The 6,731-nt window shown below is 38.9% G+C and overlaps 1 protein-coding gene across 1 annotated transcript in view; it reads right to left on the bottom strand.

The window, feature by feature from the left end:
• LOC137644234 (uncharacterized) overlaps window positions 1-662 on the bottom strand; it is a 7,529-nt gene extending 6,867 nt beyond the window's left edge. The window contains exon 1 of the mRNA XM_068377232.1: window positions 150-662. The gene's annotated coding sequence lies outside the window, so the exon portion shown is untranslated. The remainder of the gene's footprint in view (window positions 1-149) is intronic.
• Between the last annotated feature and the right edge of the window lie 6,069 nt (window positions 663-6,731).

Genomic DNA, 6,731 nt, shown 5'->3' with positions numbered 1-6,731 from the left:
TTCTTTAACAACATCAAGCTGCGAAGCTATATTATGATTTTGGCATGTATTAAAATTCCTCTATAAGCAATGTTCGACCAATAATATTCAAATCATAGGCACAAAATAAATTGATTTGTTCAGCTGGAGAAGAAAATAAAAAATCTTACCTTTGAAAAGTGATGCTTAGTGTTCTCACGAAAGAGAATGTCCTCAGAATGCTGTCTAGGTCTGCGTAACTTCGTTTTATACACCTTCAGGAAAAGCTTTAATGATTGCTTTCCACTTCAGCTTGTTGAAACTGACGTCACTGAGTCCTTAGATAAGCCACGTCTTTGTAAAGGGCAGTATTTACGACCATTTAATCACTATCACGAACATCTTGAATTTTCTTATGATCTTGGGCAGGAGTTTATGGGATGCCGATGAATGAGTAAATTTCTATAGCTGTGGAGGTCCAGTATTCTTTTTGTCCTTATCAAATTGAAAAGTATTGCACATTGTTTCCGAAGTAAGTGTTAAGTATTATCATCACTGGCATCAGGAGAATACTGATAGAGCTCATATCTTTAATTTTTTTTCCTTTTTTTTTTCTTTTAGTTCTACAGCTAGATTATTCTTAAAAAGGATCGCAGTTTCGAAACTCTTTAGTTATGTTACTGGAGAGTATTTAATTTTCAGTGGAGGCCTTTCAGCTTTCCGATGGCAACAGTAATGTTTCCTAAAGTGAAGATTGTTTTGCTTTGAAATGTACAGGATTGTCCGGTCCAGTATGGCATTTTGAATACAACTGGGGTATGTGTACATAGAATTTTTTTTTCTCCCGAACATGGGGTTTCCCTAACAATTGGGGTGGAGGTTTCAAGATAAACTTTAGAGAAAAAACATTGGTCACTGCCTTATCCCTACATATAACTAAGGAATGCTGGATGAATTTCTGGGCAGAAAACGTCTACAAAGTAAACAGCTTTATAACCTAGCACAGACAGCGGATCATCATTGTTTTGAAAACACCTTACACAAAATGATAAATTCTCACCAATCTTGCACAAAATCTAATGCTTTATCAATTTTGAGTCCCTTCCTCGTCAATACTTTTTTTTTTTTTTTTTTTTTTGCCTTTCATTTAACCTGTTGTAGGTTTTCTTTCCTTTGGTGGGGGTGGGAAGAACAAGGGGATAGTGTGTGTCAAAAGGAGAAAAGTGGTTGTGGAACAATGAGGTGCAGGAGTCAGTTAAAAGAAAATCAATGGCATTCAAGGACTAGAAAGTAAGACAGGAACAGGGAGCAGAGGAACGGTACAGAGAAGAAGAAAAAAAAAAGTCTATGAGGAAAGTAGGTATAGCTATTGGAAGAGTGGTAGAGCAGTTAAATGAAAGGCTAGAAACAAAGGGAGGAAAAAAGGATATCTATGAGATTTCAAACTTAAGGAAAGGGCAAAGACAGGATTTGGGGCAACTGGTATTCATCAGGGATAGAGATGAAAATATATTGCATAGGGATGATGACATTAAGAGGAGACAGAGAAAATATTATGAGGAACTATTGAATACTGAGAAAGAGGAGCTGGGAGAAGCATAAAGGGTGGAGGGACTAGTGATGAAGATACATCAGAGTACAGAAGTGAAGCGGGCATTGAGTAGAATAAAGCATGGTAAAGCATCAAGCCCATCAGAATTTCAAATTGAAATGGTCAAGATACTAGTGACAGATGGGGAAGAATGGATGCTGGATTTATTGAAAGCAATATGGAAAGAGGAAATAATACTTAAAGATTGGGAGGAGAGTCTAATTGTATCTATATTCAAGATGATAGGTGACATCATGGAGTGCATTAACTACAGGGGAATTTAATTAACAGAGCATTGTTTGAAAGTGTTATAGAGGGTACTAGATGAGAGATTGAGAGAAATTGTAAAGATTGGGAAACAGCAGTATGAATTCATAAGGAGGAGAGGGACTGTGGATGCCATCATTAAAGTACGCACGTTTCAAGAAAAGAGACTAGAAGGAAACCAGAAGCTCTTCTGTGCTTTTGAAGAAAAGGAATCTTTTGTTAGATTATTGTTAGATTACTCACAGACTATTTTTGTGTGAAATGGGGTTTAGGACAAGGGTGTGCTTAATCTCTATGGATGTTCAACATTTTTATTTTATTGGGTAATTAACGTAGTTAGAGAAAGTACAATGTATGATAGTGCAAAGTTAAAAGATAAGAAAATGAATGAGGTGAAGAATTACTTATGTTAGCAGATTAAACTGTGCTGAATCTCCATGGATGTTCAACATTTTTATTTTATTGGGTAATTAACGTGGTTAGAGAAAGTACAATGTATGATAGTGCAAAGTTAAAAGATAAGAAAATGAATGAGGTGAAGAATTACTTATGTTAGCAGATTAAACTGTGCTGAATCTCCATGGATGTTCAACATTTTTATTTTATTGGGTAATTAACGTGGTCAGAGAAAGTACAATGTATGATAGTGCAAAGGTAAAAGATAAGAAAATGAATGAGGCGAAGAATTACTTATGTTAGCAAATTAAACTGTACTGATTGGTAACAGTAAAGAGAAACTATAGAATCGGGTATAATGGTGGGAAGGTCATTGCAAATAAGGAATGTTGAGAGTAGATGATAACAAGTGTAACATTATAAGTGTAAAAGGAAACAGGCAAAATAGAACAATAATTCCTAAAGTGTATGGTAGGGACTAGAAAGAGGGATAGTAAGACTGAGGAACTAGGAAGTGCTATGGCTAGGTTGAGGGCTTACCTTCCATAGGAGTGATAGGAAGAAGAAAGATTGAAAGGAGAGTAGTAGAAGTGGGAGGGGTTGATATATATAAGCACTTGTGTGTAAATGGAATGGATGATTGTAAGATGAAAGAAAAGGTAAGTTATAAACAAGGCGAGCCAAGAAATGCAGCGAGATGGGCGCTGAAGATCGGAAAGAGATTTGAGGTGTCCTGTTGAAGCCAAGATAATATTACAAGAAGGGATTGTTCAAACAACTATTTCTTAAGGAAGTGAATTTTTTATGTTGATTCTGAAGAAAGGTTGAATAATTATGTTATATGGAACTGTTTGTATACCATATGTAATGTAAAAATTTATATGGTAAGAGATGTTTAGAAACTAAGGTGTGAAAAGTTTAGTGAAAAGGAAATGAAGGTAATTTGATGTTGTTCAAAGAGTAGAAGCTATGAAGTAGGTAAAAAGAATATACTATTCAGAGATAATGGGAAATGGGAGGGGAGGGAAGCCTAGAAAGGGAAGGCCTTGACTTCCAGGGAGTTTGAAAAAATTTGCAAGAAAGTAGTTGGGTCATTTTCATAAGTTCTGTGACCATTGAGAGTGGAGGTACTTTTCTCATTGGATTTGACTTTTTGGAGGGATAAAAAAGAAATTTAGCCCCCATGCCCCTGTCAAAAGTGTGGGCATAACTTATGAGAGTCCTGAATTAAAAAATGGCCGCCGTCGCCAGTTCAAAAAATTAACTTTTTCCTGGTTTGTCTTTGAGTGCAGTAAAAAATATGTTTTATAGGGTTTTTGGCATGGGAAATTCATTCCTGGTGTTATTTAATTGATTTGACCTGTTTTTCATATTAAAATTCACTATGACAGCCGATTTTGAGCACCAACGTTAAATTTTGCTAGGTCATTACAGACCTTTTATAGAAGATTGTGATTAAAGTGTTTTTTTTTGGTGATGAATTATTTCATTAATGATAGAAGTAAAAGTAAAGACACAAAAATCACTTTACAACAAAACCAAGGTCAATGATTGAAACACGTTGAAACACAAGGCAATGTCAAACAATAAATTGATATTGATTAGAAAATGTACACCATTGAATCAATTGTTTTACGTCAATCATGGGACTTTCATACTCCTGAATCTGTTGAATCCCCAGACTCGCTCATCTCACTGTCAGATTCACTTTCCTCTGAGGAGTCAGGAAGCATGAGCTGTTTGGGCAAAGGAGGTTGTGTGTAGCCCACTGGTTGGCATTTTCCATTCACAAGTTCCCAGCCATGACCAATAGGGGATGAATGGTCAAAAAAGTTGTAGTGTAGTTGGCAATATGTGATATAGTTTTTTCTTTCAACATGAGGATTCAAGGAGTCATCAACAGGTGGGAGGCGGATCGTACTCTTCTTCATTTTTGCCACTAGGAAGCCCTTGCTTGCCCGCAAGTAGCATCTGCACTTTCACCATAGATACAGGACAGTACAGAGGTCTTCATATCAGCTCTGATACTCTCCTCCAATCGATGCTTTCACCAATTCGTCCAAGGAGCTATCTCGCCTCGGGATCAGAGATCACCGTCTCCATCACCTTCTTCTATCCATAGCTTTAGAACCCTGACGTATGAACATGGAGAGGGATGATGATCTGTGAGACTTCTTCTGGTAGCATGTCACGGCAGTTGATAAAGACATGCTTGCATTTGATAAGTAGATCACTAGAGAGTTGCTGTGAGATATATGCTACTTGAACAAACACATCTGTATCTTCACTGTCAAGTATAACTGCCCCATTAAAGTTCCCCGTCCTGAGCTTGGCATAGGTAGAGAACATCATTGTGTCAGCCTCTGGATGTCTCAAAATAAAGTCTGTGTTTGCCACACCAGTGCACACATTGGTTGTTCTTTCTCCCTCACAGTAGATTTTTAAACCTGCCAATATTTACTCAGAGATGACCACCTAGACGTAATTTTGACTCGTCATCCACACTTTGGTGGCTGCTAAACTGTCGGTTGCAGTTGTTTTGATAATGGAATACGATCTCATATATGTTATTTTTGTAACTGATATACTGATGATTGAATGCTGTAATTTTTTTTCTGTTGATTTCTGATGTACTGTATGTAACTGCTAATATGTAACTTTGTTTGACGTCTTTGTGCGTAATAAATTTATTAGATAATCACAGTAGATTATTCCACAACACATCATAGAAGCTTGCGCTTTCAGCTGTTCCCTTAGGAGCTTTTGCAGTCTAATTTTGTTCCCTGATCTGACCATCACTTGGTTAAATTCAGCAGCTCCTGGGAATGTGTCTGTGGGCTTTGGAAAAACGTTTGGAATAAATGCACGTTTTACTGCCCTTCGATCGTGCTCATCATCCTTGATGCTGAAAGGAAGGTCATACTTGTTGTTGATAAGAATGATGTAAGAGCTTGCATTGGCATGGCGGGAGAAAATTATCTTGCATATCTTTTCTAGATAGTCCTTCCAGCAGTACTCTGAGCCATCTCGCGTCTTTGCCTCAGGTTCCTCGGGTGTGGGAGTGGCTAGCTGCCAGATCATACCCATGTCGACAATACAGATGTAGTTTTCTGGTTCTTGAACAACTGGGTCAAGGTTAAACTGATCCAAGAGCTTGCTCTTCATTGTTTTACTCATTGACCTGTCTGCATTGTAGAGACAAGCACTCCTCAGTCACTCTCCCCTCAAGGGCTGACTCAAGTGGGAGCATGCCAGATCCTTCTGCAAGCTCCACCAGGGCCGCCAGACCCGACCTCTCCATCTGAGCCACTCTCATAGGCATACCTGCTGGTGCACATATCTGTTCACTGGCAAAGCTTTGCCTTTATTTCTTGTGGATGGTTGCAGTGAGTGGCTGTGTCTTCATGAATACTCGCTCGTTCAGGAGAGTTTCAAACTGATCTTGGCCATCTTGAAAAGCAGTGTTGAAGTCTTGTACTAGCTGTGGAGAAGCAACCAGATCAGACTGCAGTGACCTCAGTGAAGGTGATGAGTTATCAAATGGTTCAGCACTAAATTCTTTCATGCAGTGCTGTAGATCCTGAACTGCTGGTTCATCCTTCTTCATCCCCGCTGGTTAACACTCAACATGTTTCCTGTTGTGATACTCACATTTGACATTTTGCTTCACTGCAGCCCTCACTCTGGCCACATTATTTACATTCCTTATTGTAGAGAACAGTTGCTTTTCATTTTGCAAAAGGCAAAGCCATCCTTGTTTCAACTTCAGATTCATGGTTGTTTCGATCCAGAGGTCAAGTGGTTGACAGGAGTAGGGTAGACCTGTCATAGACTGGGCAAAGTGATTGTTAAAGAATTCCTTTTGCTCATTTGACAAAGAAGACAACATTGCCCAGTAATCTGGCAGTCACCTTCCATAATCATGGTTGTTATATGCCATCAGTCCAGGCAACATGTTGTATGTTAAGGATATGTACTCCTGTCCATTTCTGGCATGGCACGCATCAAGATTCTGTACAAGAGGATCTGACTTCTCTATGAACGAAAGCCAAAATCCCCCATGTCGGTACCAGGTTTCTCATAAACTCTCTGGATAAAGTCTTCATGTCATCGTCATTTTCAAGGTCTGAGTGAGCTTCGTGAAGTGCCTCTTGTGTTTCGGTGAGTGTGTTATGCAGAATGTCCAGCTTCTCTTTCACATTTTCTGACAGTTCCTCATGCTCAAGAATGTCTCTTAGCCGAAGGTGGATAAGAGCCTCTCTCCAAGCCATGATGCAGCACACACCACACCTGTAATGTTTGCCTTGTAGTGCTTGGTCCACAGATCCATCCATCTCCACTCCTGCTGATACCATAGTGTCTGCCATCCTAGAGCCCTTGAATCTCTTATATATAGCATGCATGTACGACATCTGTTGGTGGAAAGCACCAATGAATTGGGTGAAATACTTGAACAATTGTAGATTCTCTGCCTTGAGTTGGACAATTGTCTTATAGGTGAGCAGAACTCCAACGAGAA

This window comes from Palaemon carinicauda, chromosome 1 (assembly GCF_036898095.1).
Source record: "Palaemon carinicauda isolate YSFRI2023 chromosome 1, ASM3689809v2, whole genome shotgun sequence".
Lineage (NCBI taxonomy): Eukaryota > Metazoa > Arthropoda > Malacostraca > Decapoda > Palaemonidae > Palaemon > Palaemon carinicauda.
Note: the sequence above shows the minus strand (reverse complement) of the source record. Positions and strands in the feature narration are given on the sequence as shown.